The following is a 15,009-nucleotide window of genomic DNA, read 5'->3' as shown; positions in this document are numbered from 1 at the left end:
ACGGTCCCGATCGAACCAACAGTTGCAGAAGGTGTGGTAGAGAAGGCCACATGGCAAGAGACTGCAAAAATCAGCCGAAGTGCGTGCTCTGTAAAGAAGGCGACGGCAATAGCCATGCGACGGGTGGCTTTAATTGCCCGGTGTACAAGAAGCTGGCCTCGGGCAAAAAGTAATGGAGGTGTCCCAGGTGAACCTCAATCACTGCGACACTGCACAGCAACTGCTGTGGCAGTCGACCGCGGAGACGGGGTGTGACGTGGCAATTATTGCAGAACCGTACCGAGTTCCACACGACAACGGAAACTGGGCCGCGGATACAGCAAGAATGGCGGCGATACACGTGATGGGGCGGTACCCCATACAGGAAGTGGTCTCGAGGGCGTTTGAAGGATTCGTGATCGCCAAAGTAAACGGAACCTTCTTCTGTAGCTGCTATGCTCCCCAAGATGGACCTTGGAGCAGTTTCAGCAGATGCTGGATAGTCTGACCGATGAACTGATCGGACGAAGCCCGATCGTTATCGGAGGTGACTTCAACGCGTGGGCGGTCGAGTGGGGTAGCAGATGCACCAATGCTAGGGGCATAGCCTAATGGAAGCTCTGGCAAAGCTAGACGTTAGGCTGGCGAATCGCGGAACCAGCAGTACCTTCCGCAAAGACGGTCGTGAGTCCATTATCGACGTTACGTTCTGTAGCCCGCGACTGGCGGCCGACATGAACTGGAGGGTGAGTGAGGACTATACCCATAGCGATCACCAAGCGATCCGGTACAGCATCGGGAGACGAGCCCCTGTACCAGATAGGAGCAGCCGGTCCTACGGAAGGAAATGGAAGCTGCAGTACTTCGACGAGGGTCTCTTCGTGGAAGCGCTCCATTGGTGTGATGGTCCCCAAGACTTGAGTGCCGACGTGCTAACAGCACAACTGGTGACAGCATGCGACACAACCATGCCGCGGAGACTGGAGCCAAGGAACTGTCGTCGTCCAGCCTACTGGTGGAATGAAGAACTCGGTACCCTTCGGGCAAGTTGCCTCAGCGCCAGAAGACGAGTCCAGAGAGCAAGATCCGAAGCAACTAGAGAGGAGTGCAGAGAGGAGTACCGGTCTGCAAAGGCCGCGCTCAAGAAAGCGATCAAATGCAGCAAGACAAACTGCTTCAAGGAGTTATGCCAAGACGCTGATGCAAACCCTTGGGGAGCGCATATCGTGTAGCGATGGCGAAGATCAGAGGCCCATCGATGGTGGCTGAAACGTGTCCCGACAAGCTGAAGGTCATTGTGGAAGGGCTCTTCCCAAAACATGACCCAACGACATGGCCTCCTACACCGTACAACGACGAAGGGGGTAGCAACGCCGAAGGTCATCTGATCACCAGCGAAGAACTTGTGGCAGTAGCGAAGCGATTGAAGGTGAAGAAAGCTCCCGGCCCGGATGGAATCCCGAATTTCGCCCTGAAATCGGCGGTTCAAGCATTCCCTGACAGGTTTCGAACAGTCCTGCAGAAATGTCTGGACGAAGGACACTTCCCTGACCCGTGGAAGGTTCAAAAGCTCGTGTTGCTGCCGAAGCCAGGCAAACCACCGGGGGACCCATCATCGTATAGGCCTATATGTTTGCTGGACACCCTCGGAAAGCTTCTGGAACGGATCATCCTTAACCGGCTGACCAAGTACACGGAGAGCGAGCATGGCTTAGCAGCGAGGCAGTTCGGCTTCCGTAAAGGGAGATCCACGGTGGACGCCATCCGGAAAGTGGTCGAGAAAGCCGACGAAGCGCGGAGGAAAAAACGCAGGGGGAACCGTTGCTGCGCAATAGTCACGATTGACGTCAAGAACGCGTTCAACAGTTCAACGAGCTGGGCGGCAATAGCAGCAGCGCTGCACAAAATGAAGGTGCCTGACTATTTGTGCATGATCTTAAAGAGCTACTTCGAGAACCGCGTGCTGGTCTACGACACTGCCGATGGACAAAAAACCGTTGTTGTTACCGCGGGAGTTCCGCAGGGATCCATTCTGGGTTCAGCACTGTGGAACGGAATGTATGACGGAGTGTTGACACTGGGACTACCCAACGGCGTAGAGATTGTTGGCTTTGCAGACGACATAGTGCTGACGGTAACCGGCGAAAATGTCGAGGAGGTCGAAGTGGCTATGGAGGCAATCGCAATGATCGAGAACTGGATGCTCGAGGTGAAGCTGCGGATCGCTCACCACAAGACGGAGATGGTGCTGGTTAGTAACCACAAGAAGGTGCAGCAGGCCCAGATACACGTTGGAGAACACGTCGTGCACTCGAAGAGAGCGCTCAAGTACCTCGGGGTGATGGTGGATGACCGGCTGAACTTCAACAGCCACGTCGATTACGCCTGCGAGAAGGCGGCTAAGGCGATCATGGCACTGTCGAGGATCATGCCGAACAACGCTGGACCCAGGAGCAGTAGGCGCCGCCTCTTGGCAAGTGTCGCGACGTCCATACTTAGGTACGGCGGACCGGTATGGTGGACGGCGCTGGAGACGAAGCGAAATCGAGCGCTGCTCGACAGAACGCAGAGACTGATGGCCATGCGGGTTGCAAGCGCGTACAGGACCATTTCGTCGGAAGCAGTTGGCGTCATAGCCGGAATAATCCCCATCGGCATCACACTGGAGGAGGACACCGTGCGCTACACCCGGAGAGGCACGAGAGGTATCCGGGAAGCTGCGAAAGCCGAATCGCTGGCAAGGTGGCAACGTGAATGGGACACCACGGAGAAAGGCAGATGGACGCATCGGCTTATCCCGTCCGTATCCACGTGGGTTAGCAGAAGGCATGGAGAGGTCACCTTTCACCTCACACAGTTCCTGTCGGGCCATGGCTGCTTCAGGAAGTACCTGCACAGGTTTGGACATGCAGAGTCTCCTCTCTGTCCGGACTGCGTCGATTGCGAGGAAACACCGGAGCACGTGGTGTTCGCCTGCCCTCGCTTCGAGGCAGCGCGAAGCGAAATGCTGGCCATTATCGGAGCGGACACCAGCCCGGATAATGTGGTGCGAAGAATGTGCAGCGACATCGCCAAGTGGAATGCGGTCGTCGGAGCGGTGACGCAGATCACTTCGGCTCTCCAGCGGAAATGGAGAGACGATCAGAGGAGGAACGACTAGGATACATACCATACCAATCAGCATAGCGCACCAGGTACGCGTGCTGTAGCAAGAAGACGCTTCCATCTTTCTCGATCTTGAGCTGCTACTCTCCAATTTCCCAGGTTACAGATCTTCCGGATATCACCATTCACTTGATCTCCCCACCGTGCGCGCGGTTTCCCTGCTCTTCTGCCTGTTCCGCCAGCTGGTTCAGCGCGGTCAAAAGCAGTCTGACAGGCTGGCTCTCGTCCATTCGGGCGACATGGCCGGCCCACCTGAGCCTCCCGATCTTCGCCTGGGTGGCGATGGTCGGTTCTTCAAGAAACGCGTGCAGTTCGTGGTTCATGCGTCTTCGCCATACTCCGTCAGACACCTGCACTCCACCGTAGATCGTTCGTAGCACCTTCCGTTCGAAAACTCCAAGGGCTCGTTCGTCCTCCTGCCGCATCGTCCAAGTCTCGTGGCCATAGAGGACTACCGGTCTAATCAGTGTTTTGTACATCGTCAGCTTCGTGCGGCGTTGCACTCGATCTGATGTGAGAGTCTTCCGTAATCCGAAGTACGCACGATTCCCGGCAAAAATACGAGTCCGGATCTCTTTGCTGGTGTCGTTGTCGGCGGTTACCAGCGATCCCAAGTACACGAACTCGCTCACCTCCTCCAACTCATCATCATCCACAGCTAGAGGGTGAGACATGGGGGCCAACGTCCTTCGAACCCCTTCCTCTCATGTACTTCGTCTTCGTCGTATTCATGCCAAGTCCTACACGCCTTGCTTGTACCTTCAGTCGGGTGTAGACATCCTTCACAGTCTCCAGGTTTCTTGCCACAATGTCGATGTCATCGGCAAAAGCAAGCAGCTGGTAGGACCTGTTCATGATCGTGCCACTCGTGTCAATGCCCGCCCTTCGAATAATGCCCTCAAGGACGATGTTAAACAGCGCACAGGATAGGCCATCACCTTGCCGCAGCCCTCGGCGTGATCCAAAGGGTTCCGCTAAATCCCCCGAAACACGCACGTGACACATCACACCATCCAAGGTAGCCTTGATCAGTCGAGTCAGTTTAGGCGGAAACCCGTTCTCGTGCATAATCTGCCATAGCTGCTCGCGGTCGACTGTATCATAGGCCGCCTTGAAGTCGATAAAGATGTGATGTGTGGGCACGTTGTACTCACGACATTTCTCGAGGATCTGTCGGAGACAAAATATTTGGTCCGTGGTGGCGCGCGCGCCAGTGAAGCCCGCTTGGTAGGGCCCCACGAACCTCCTTGCATGGGGTGACAGCTGACGGCAGAGGATCTGGGAGAGGATTTTGTAGGCCGCGTTGATAAGCGTGATGCCGCGGTAGTTGCCGCATTCCAGCTTATCGCCCTTTTTGTAGATGGGGCACACGACACCATCCATCCACTCCTCCGGTAGCTTCTCCTCCTCCCAGATCTTGGAGATCACACAGTGAAGCGCCCTCGCCAGTTTCTCTCCTCCATATTTGAAGAGCTCACCGGGTAACCGATCCTTGCCGGCAGCTCTGTTGTTCTTCAGCTTCCTGATCTCCTCTTCACCGTTTCTAGATCAGGCGCCGGGAACTGTTCATCAGCTGCGGGCGCTCAAGGTTGACTCCAACGCCGTCTCCGTCCGCTTCATCGCCGTTAAGGTGCTCGTTGAAGTACTGCTTCCACCTGTCCAACACCTCGCTTTTGTTCACGATCAAGTTCCCCTCGTTGTCCCTGCATACATCGGCTCGCGGCACGAAGCCTTTGCGGGACCGGTTCACCTTCTCGTAAAACTTCCGCGACTCGTTAGCTCAGAATAGCTGCTCCATTTCTGCGCAATCCCGGTCTTCCTGCTGGCGCTTTTTGAGCTTGAAGACCGCGACCTGCCGATTCCGAGCCTGCCTGTATCGTTCCACGTTCCCTCTCGTCGCCTTGTGCAGCTTCCTGTCGTAAGCTGCCTTCTTCTCGGCGGTAATCCGTTGGCACTCGTCGTCGTACCAATCGTTTCGGCTGACTCGGATCGCACTACCCAGTGTGGCTTCCGCTGCACTGCCGATGGCTGAGCGTATGCGACTCCAACCATCTTCGAGCGAGGCTGCGCCAAGTTCCTCCTCACCTGGAAGATTCGCTTCCAGCTGCTGCGCGTACCTGTGGGCCACTTCTCCGTTCTGAAGACACGCGGTGTTGAACGGAGGGGCCCGCCGGCTCCGGCGTTGGTTAAACACCGTCGACAGCTTTGAGCGCATGTCAACTCCAACTAAGTAGTGGTCCGAGTCAATATTCGCACCGCGAAAGGTGCGCACGTGCGTTACGTCCGAGAAGAATCGGCCGTCGATCAGGACGTGGTCGATTTGCGTTTTCGTCCGTTGGTCAGGTGATGTCCAGGTGGCTTTGTGGATGTCCTTGCGAGGGAAGTAGGTGCTCCTGACCACCATTCCTCGGGAGGCTGCAAAGTCAATGCAGCGTTGGCCGTTGTCGTTCGTGACCGAGTGCAGGCTTTCTGGGCCTATTGTCGGCCGATACATTTCCTCCCTCCCAAACCGAGCGTTCATATCCCCAATGATGGCAGTGCACGTTGATTATGCTGTAGTTGAAGAAATGGCCTCTTATCCTCAACTTGCACATCCGCTCGCTGATCGCCGTGAAGCCGAACACGCGATCCTGCATCTTGCCCCGCACAATAAAGCCGGTACCCAGCTTCTTGTCCTTGCCGCCGCTCAGAAAAAAACGGGAATCGGTCTGCCGACCTGGCCAGTCGAGCACCTGCTCCTCCTCAAGCACACCTCCTGCAGTGCCACAACATCGAAGTTGCGAGGTTGCAACTCATTCGCCAATGCGAACTGGAAACCCAAAAGTTCAGGGATCTGCAGTTCCAAGAACCGAGTCGCCAATCGGTGATCTGCTTTTAATAGGCTTCTGCCGTTTGCTCCGGATTTCCAATCTTCTTGCCATTCGCGATCCTCTTTTCGGTAGGCAGCCTTATCAGGGCCGCGCTACCTAGCCTCAGGGCGACGAGGTCGCCTACGAGCTACCGAGACTTAGCTCCGGTTTTCTCTCGATACCGTAACGGGGGCTTTTGTCTCGAAGCCTAACGGTCTTCATATCCGGAAGAGAACGTAGCAGCAAAACATAAATACACTGCTTTGTGCTTGTGTGCTTTTACGCTACCGAAATCACTTTCTAAATTTTCAACAATTTCAAAACTTTTACCACTTTTTTCTCAAAAAATTGCACTCTCGACACACCGCGATCGACCTTTAATGGTGTGCGTGTCGTCACCCGTAGCGAAACACTAGCCCAGGCCACGACCGATCACTTGTTTTGCTTCCTTTGTTTCTTCCCACGATGCCGCCGCTGTGCAGCAGAATAATCTTCACTTTTTCTGCTCCGCCACCGGTCGCAGGGGAAATATAATTCACTGCACTGATTCCCGGCACCTTCCCGCGTTGATTAGTATCACTTTGGGTCGCGATAAAACCGAGTAACCGTGGTTTTGAGGATACTTTCGCGGAGCCGTATCGAGGCACAACAAGCGCGCACTACTGCACTACCACCGGAACGACTAGGAGCCTAGTCGAAAACCCACGAGTGTGGCTGTGAAGGAGAGCACTTTATGATGGTCGGCTCTACCAAATCGGTACACGTCTCGATGGTCACAGGAGTCGAGAACCCACGAGTGTGGCTGTGAAGGAGAGCACGTTATGACGGTTGGCTCTACCAAATCGGTACACGTCTCGATGGTCCAAGGAGAGGGCTGCATATGACTAGCCGATCAAAAGCAACGCGGTTAAACCCTCGCATGGACTCATATGTATGTAGAACAGGAAATGGTTCTAGCACCCGGCATGGATCCTGTAAGTAGACTAGTGCAGAAAATGCAACGCCTCCCCCCGAAGTTATACCGAAAGGTGGTCCCGAGGGGACAAGGGCACGGCGTTCAAGGACTGGTTTAGTGGGTCGGGAAAACTCTTTTGTTTTCCCAACCCCACACTACCTGAGAAATGAATTCTCAGGTGTCTGGTAGCGGATTCCGACCTTGTAAAAAAAAAAAAAAAAACACACACACACACACACACACACACACACACACATTACATTATTATTTTTTTTTAAATTCCTCTTGTGTTTCCTCAAAAAATGGTAATGAATGATGAAGTTTTTAATTTTATTATTCATCTTTTTTGCCTTTCTTACAAAAGAAAGGTATAGGGTTTGCTTTTGGCTCCGACGCCAATTCAAGCTTCGTTCCCAAATCATATCTCGAGAAATATTCATTCGAAAAATCTGCAAAAAATCATGGACGATCGATTTTCGACGCCCGATCGTTTGACAATGACAGAATTGGTCTATCTCCAATATCTGAATTTTGGCGCTCATTTTACCGTAGAGCACGCGTGACGTCCGTGTGTGGTAAAAAAGTGCTCAATTTTGTGGTAGGGGGTTTCTCAGAGCCCACATTATGGATTTAAGCTCTCTTGGGCGCATTTGAAAGGGGATGTGCTGAACCTGAACCAGTTCCATACCAAATTTGAATTTATTCATTTTTTATGGGGACTCGGAGTGTGTTTTCACCTGATCAGGCGGTTTTCAAATGAAAATTCGGTCGAAAATTGAAGTATTGAAATCGTTTATTTATCCAAAAAATTGCATTTTTTGAGCCCTACATCCTCCCAAATTTTCATCCATGTCGGTAATGTGGTTCTTGATTTACAGCTTGAGGACTAATTCACTGTGAGGGGGAAAAACCCCTAAAAAAGATAAAAGCCAATTTTCACCAAATGCCAAAACTATTCCTTAGGCATTTTATCTAATTTTTTTCTCCATATCATAATCTAGACCATAATCCTGGGACGGGACGGCTGGATAGAGTCTTCTTTTTGAGTGTTTACGTTTGTATTCTTCTTCTGTTTTTACAGATTTTACGGATACAAATTACTTGAAATGGTTGGCAAATCAAAGATGAGTCAAAAAAAGTTCACTTTTTCAATTTCTAACGTGTTTTTTATATGAAAGATTTTTAATTTTCATTCGGATGTGAAAAATGCAATACGATTTAAATCCGTTTTCTTACTTCAATCTAAAAAAAATCCTAAAATGCCTGCAAGTCATTAAATGCCATTCCAGTTTGACAGCTTGCTCAGAGCAGACGTGTGTCTTTTGAGCGCGTTTTTGACGGTGTTTTTTTTTTTACTTTTGCTGACGGCCATGGCGGCGGCCGCAACGGCGGAGAGTGAGTAGACAGAGCATAGGGCTGAGGATGGAAGGCTGTACTACTGGAACGCGGCCTTGAGGAAAAGTGTGTGGGAGAAACCGGACGGGTTCCAACCCAAAACGCAGGCGGCGACGGGCATGGAGGTGGAAGACTCCGAAGGAGGAGGAGAGGACGGGGGCGAATTTCGTCCTGTGATCAAGGTTCGCCGCAGGAAGGCTAAGGAGGAGATCAACGACGGCGATGGCCAGGAAGTGGATAAAACTGCTCAGCAACAACAAGTTCAGCCCGCTAGCGGAGAAGAGCAACAACAACAACAATGCGAACCCAGCAGCAGAAAAAACCACCCCCGTGGTACCAGCACCCGGCAAGTCGGCCGGGGAGAAGAAGTAGCTGCCACTGGTGGTGAAAGAAACGAGTTTCGCCCGCCTTGCGAAGGTGATGGCGACATGTGATGTCCAGCCGGAACACAAACTGACGCGGTACGGCACCAAAATTACGTGCTTCTCGAGCGACGACTTCGACACGGTGCAAGCTCACCTGAAGAAGAACAAGATGCAGTTCTATACGCACGGAAAGCGCAGTGCGAGACCGCACCGGGTAGTAATGCGAGGTCTCCCGAACGCGGAACCGGATTACGTCAAGGAGCTGCTCAAGACGGAACATCAGCTGGACGTCTTGGCAGTACACGCCATCAGGCGGAAGCAGCAGCTTCCCGCCATCGATGAGACGCCTTTCATCGTGCTCTTCCCCAAGGGGCATACCAGTCTGAAGGAGTTGAGTAGCAAGGTAAAGAAAGTGGGACCAGTCGTCGTCCGGTGGGTGGCCTACCGGAACAAAGAACCGCACGTGACCCAGTGCAAGAACTGCTTGCAGTTCGGTCACGGAACCAGTAACTGCCATCTCAAGCCCAGGTGCAGCAGCTGTGGGGGTGCCCACAGCACGGAAAAGTGCAAAGCAGAAGAAACGGAAGCCAAGAAGTGTGTCAACCGCTCTGGATCTCACGAGGGTCTGGACCGCAGCTGTCCCAAACGTGCGCAGTTCATCCAGTCGAGGCAGCAGGCGTCCAAGCCGAAGCCGCCAGCATGGAAGAAGGACAAACAGACTCCAGCAGGAGCCACGTTGACCGCGGCGGATTTTCCTCCGCTACCTGGAGCGGTGCCGTCCGTCGGGACGGAAGAAAAACATCCTCGTCCCGCAGGAAGAAGTCCAGATAATACTGGCGCCGGCGCCGGTGCAACCCCGAAGGCGGATCAAAGCGAACCGAAGCTGTACAGCGAGTCGGAGCTGTGGTCCATTTACAGAGAATACAGAGGTCGCTTGAGGCAGTGCAAGACACCCGAGGAACAGATTGACGTGATCGCACACTTGCTGACACATGGCACGAGAAAATGATAATCTAGATCAGTTCCGGTTTTTATTTTTCTTTTATTATTTTTTGTACTTTTGATCCTCGGTCCTAACCTGGTTACAGCACCTAAAAGGACCTAATAAAAATAAGTTATGAACAAAAAAAAAGTCATTAAATGAGAGGGGAGATTTTTTCTTAGATCTGCTCCTGTCGTTGTCCCGTTACGCAAAGAAAGTAAATAAATCTTTCCCAGTTCCCCAAAGAGGAGCACGTCGAATTCAACGGCAAATTTTACTCAACTTTGAAGAAAGTTTACATTCCATAGGTCGCACGCAATAAGGTGTCAGAATCGAAAGAAATGGCTGGCAAAAATTCAAATTTGTACTAATTCATTCACTTCAAAGAGCAAAAAAGTTTGTTTTTCAATTTGTGGCACGCATTTTAATTTCATGGGAAGTACTGGTTCAATCTAGAGGGCTTTTGTTAATTTGATTTGGTTAACCGCGGTGGATTTTCTTGAAATAATTCGAACTGTCAAAAATCCACCAAAGCATCTACCACATTGATCACACAAAAAACTGTGGTACACGCAGAAAAATGTTTTGTAGAATCAGCCTGTACGAGGTTTGAATCAACAAAATTTTTGTTGAATATAATCAACGCCGATTTTGCGTTGAAACAAAACTTGATTTTCTCGATTCCACAAAAGTCTTTTGTTGTTTTGAAAAAGCTGCTTTGACGTTTAGCGTTGATTCAACAAAAAATATGATTTTCAAATCAACAAAACGTTTTGTTGATTCAAATATGCCTTATTTTTCTGCGTGTAGAAAAGTATCCACCGGTAGATCCTTTGGTGGATTTTTGACAGTTCGAGTTATTTCAAGAAAATCCACCGCGGTTAACCGAATCAAATTAACAAAAGCCCTTAGATGACATTTCTATGTAACGTGCAAAAAAAAAGTTTTAAATGGGCAAAAGAATAGTCAGTTCATGAAATGTATGGTTTTTTAAAATGAAAATGCTGATAAGTCAACATTCGGTGTACGATAGCAATAAATGCTTCTCAATTGAAAATATTTTAATCAATCTATCAATGCAATTTACAATGATTTCTGAAATTGATTTAATTTTTTTTTCAACTCAAATTACAATACTTCTCATTTTCTCCTCATAAGAAAGGACTGGTTTAGGTTGACAGAAGCGGCCATGTTGAAAGTGGTTTAGTTTGACAATAGGTTTTTTTTCTCTTTGTTTATCCCATCCCAGCCATAATCGAGTTTCTGAAACAAATTTGACCTCATTCAGATTTTAGAAAATTTCCATTTTTGCCTTTCTTACTAAAGAAAGGTATAGGGTTTGCTTTTGGCTCCGTCGCCAATTCAAGCTTCGTTCCCAAATCATATCTCGAGAAATATTCATTCGAAAAATCTGCAAAAAATCATGGACGATCGATTTTCGTCGCCTCGTCGACAAGTTGTCAAGTTGAGCTTCACATGCAGACGCGAGCAATGCTGGCGCGTATAGAGTTTTGATACTAGATTACCCCATTTTAGTGCAAGTTGCTTTATCGATTGCTCGTTCATCACACATTGCCTTTCATGATTATCTATGCTAAGCTTCAGTGAATGCATACTAGACGCAAGCAGCTATCCGTTTTGAAGCCCCATGTTCATTCTTTTGCATTTCTTTTTTGTTTTGCTCATTCTCTGATCGATCTCTGAGTGATCGAATTTCTGGTTAGCGTCCAGTTTCCCATGCGCCAGTGACAACGCACATCGCGGGTTTGGTTTTCTAACTTCGGTACGAGCCTTTTGTGTGTTAGTATTTTGGTTCATCGTATCGGCTCGTCGGCAATGAACCCAACGTGCGTTTGCCGTAGTGAAGTCTCACCGAGCGCTCAGTCGCAGTATGCTTCCCAATCCCAAAACGCCTTAATGCATACTACATCATTTTCTGGCTTGCTTATTGAAAGCTCACCAGCCCTCTGGCACCACTGTAAGCGTCTAGAACGTTTGACAGTCACCAAAACCTCGAAGAGCCCACACATTAGTATGTGTGAAGAGCCCACCAGAAACAATGCATTGGATAGAGAATGTGCATTAGTATGTGTGAAGAGCCCACCATCAACAAAGCTTTGGATGAAGTAGTATTGGTGTATTCTGATTGTTTACATCACAATAGGAAAATGGCGAACGCGAAGAGGTTAACCCGGTTAACCAAAAATAAAATTTTGGTGTAAATTTATTACAACATTCGGTTGAAGTGGTCACGCGATTGGTCCTGTTTATCTAGGGCAGATTTCCGAACATATTATGTGTGTGTATGAGGCCGGAGTCGAAGGAGCTCTTGAATCGGATGGCAGGATGAGCAGCCGAAGAAGCAGAAGTAGTTTTAACCAATTTAAAGCAAAAATCCGATTCGACCGTGAAAATCTGGAACCGGAGATTGAAAATTTCTACTCGGAAGTAACATTCTTTAAAGAGTCCTGGACATGCAGCAAAAGAACATAATTTTAAAAACGTCTCAGCACTTTGTTTATTTTTCAAAATCTGAAAGTAGTTTCCTTCTTTGTTTTCTTGATGTTCGTTATCGAATATTTTGGTTTCATAAACATGGTGACAGTGACAGAGGGCTGTTTACATCACAATAGGAAAATGGCGAACGCGAAGAGGTTAACCCGGTTAACCAAAAATAAAATTTTGGTGTAAATTTATTACAACATTCGGTTGAAGTGGTCACGCGATTGGTCCTGTTTATCTAGGGCAGATTTCCGAACATATTATGTGTGTGTATGAGGCCGGAGTCGAAGGAGCTCTTGAATCGGATGGCGGGATGAGCAGCCGAAGAAGCAGAAGTAGTTTTAACCAATTTAAAGCAAAAATCCGATTCGACCGTGAAAATCTGGAACCGGAGATTGAAAATTTCTACTCGGAAGTAACATTCTTTAAAGAGTCCTGGACATGCAGCAAAAGAACATAATTTTAAAAACGTCTCAGCACTTTGTTTATTTTTCAAAATCTGAAAGTAGTTTCCTTCTTTGTTTTCTTGATGTTCGTTATCGAATATTTTGGTTTCATAAACATGGTGACAGTGACAGAGGGCTGAAGCTCACAATTTTGCCTAACGCCTAAATGTCAGTTTAGTGAATTCCAGTAGGCGTTTCAAAGCGTTCAAGAACATTTATGCGGCTTTACCGTTACAACGTTTACAACACGGAAAACTCTCGGGTGTGGAAACACTTTCTGCCAGTCATTTTGTAACCACTTTATTACGGAATTATTTTGTTTTCTCGTTAATTCTTGATATTATGAAAAGTGCAAAAAACACTCAGAGATTACAAACAATTTAGCGATAGGCAGTAAACATTACGAACATCGCAAATTGTAAGCTAATTCTCTGCCTCACAAATAATTTGTTCTGATTTAAAAAATCGAAAATGATTGTGTGCGAGCACAGCTTACATCCGGCCGTGGCAAATGGGGCAAAAAAAATGGGTTATATGAAAAAATCAGATTGAGTTTTGAATTGATTTTTATTTTGCTATTTCTTTGAAAAAAATTCAACTGCCGTTATCTTCCTTATGTAAGAAAGGCTCTATCTCACCCCAGGTGGGATTAAATCGGGTTTTTTTATTATTCATTTACATTCTGCATAAATTATGTTAAAATACACTGTATACGCTCCGGGAGATTTTGTTCTGGTCCGAATATTTCCTAAATCTGCCTACTTCAAAGATGACATTCAGGACACTGCGGTCAACGAGACAAAAACTACTGACGTCGGTGCGGTTCCCGGATGATGCCGCGGACAGCGTCGAATCGGCCGAAGAGTACGAACCTGCCATGGAGGGGCTTAACGCCAGCAGTCTCGTGCAGAAGATCGAGTGCAATTCGACGTGGTGGCCATACCCGAAAGCCGGCAACAGGAACGTGGTCATGGTCCGGGAGAACCGACTGCGGAAGAAACACTAACTGGAGAATCTGGTGCGGATAGATTGGACGGTTGAAGGGGTAACGGGAGCGGGCCCAGAAGGTGCTGTTGAAGGCCGGAAAACGGACCCAAGCGTTGAACCGGGAGCAGGACCAACTGAAGGAGGTGATTGCGAACAACGGCGGGTTCATGACCATGCTGAGGGCGGTCTTGGCGGTCGGCAGCAACATGGAAACAGTTCCGAGGTATGTTGCGGAGAGCGTCGTGTCGGACGAGAAGTACGAACGTGGAGAGGACCCGGTGAAGTAGTGCCAGCAGCCGAAGGGCGCAATCCGAGGGGGTGGCCAAATACGAGGGATTTGGATTTTTTTTCAAAAAGAAAGCATTTTTTAGATTCTACACGGATAGAAATCCTGTCCGGGAAATCGACAACATTGTTCTCGATTCGTTCTGAAATTCGTTTCAGAATGTTGTCGACCAGTCGTCCGGTAACATTTGCAACAAAATCGAGAACAATGTTGTCGATTTTGAGTCGTCACGGTTGGTGACGCCTGTCAAAACAAAAAGCACGCAGCCATCCCGAATGGTTTAATCGGTTTTTGAATTGACCGTTGGTTTTGGTTTTTGAATTGACCGTTGGATATTTCTGTTGGTTCAGTAAAACAGTTGATTCGTTTTTTTTATTTATTGAGGCAAAAAATACATAATTAATTAAAAAACTAATCTTTGTGAGTGTGTGTGTGTGTGTGAATTTGGGGATTTGGGAATTTAGGAATTTGGGAACTTAGGAATTTAGGAATTTGGGAATATGGGAATATGGGAATTTGGGAATTTGGGAATTTTGGAATTTAGGAATTTAGGAATTTGGGAATTTGAGAATTTGGGAATATAAGAATGTGAGAATTTGGGAATTTAAGAATTTAGGAATTTGAGAATTTAGGAATTTAGGAATTCAGGAATTTAGGAATTTAGGAATTTGGGAATTTGGGAATTTGGGAATTTGGGAATTTGGGAATTTGGGAAATCGGGAATTTGGGAATTTAAGAATATGGGAATTTGGGAATTTAGGAATTTGGGAATTCGTGAATTTAGGAATATAGGAAAAAAGGAATTTAGGAATATAAGAATTTAGGAATTTGGGAATTTGGGTATTTAGGAATTTGGGAATTTGGGAATTTGGGAATATGGGAATTTGGAAATTTGGGAATTTGGGTATTAAGGAATTAAGGAATTTGGGAATTTGGGAATTTAGGAATTTAGGAATAAAGGAATTTAGTAATTTAGGAATTTAAGAATTTGGGAATTTGTGAATTTGTGAATTTGTGAATTTGGGAATTTGGGAATATAGGAATTTGGAAATTTGGGAATTTGGAAATTTGGGAATTTGGGTATTTAGGAATATAGGA

The sequence above is a fragment of the Culex quinquefasciatus genome, chromosome 1 (genome assembly GCF_015732765.1).
Source record: "Culex quinquefasciatus strain JHB chromosome 1, VPISU_Cqui_1.0_pri_paternal, whole genome shotgun sequence".
NCBI classification, from domain to species: Eukaryota; Metazoa; Arthropoda; class Insecta; order Diptera; family Culicidae; genus Culex; species Culex quinquefasciatus.
This window is presented reverse-complemented; position numbering follows the sequence as displayed.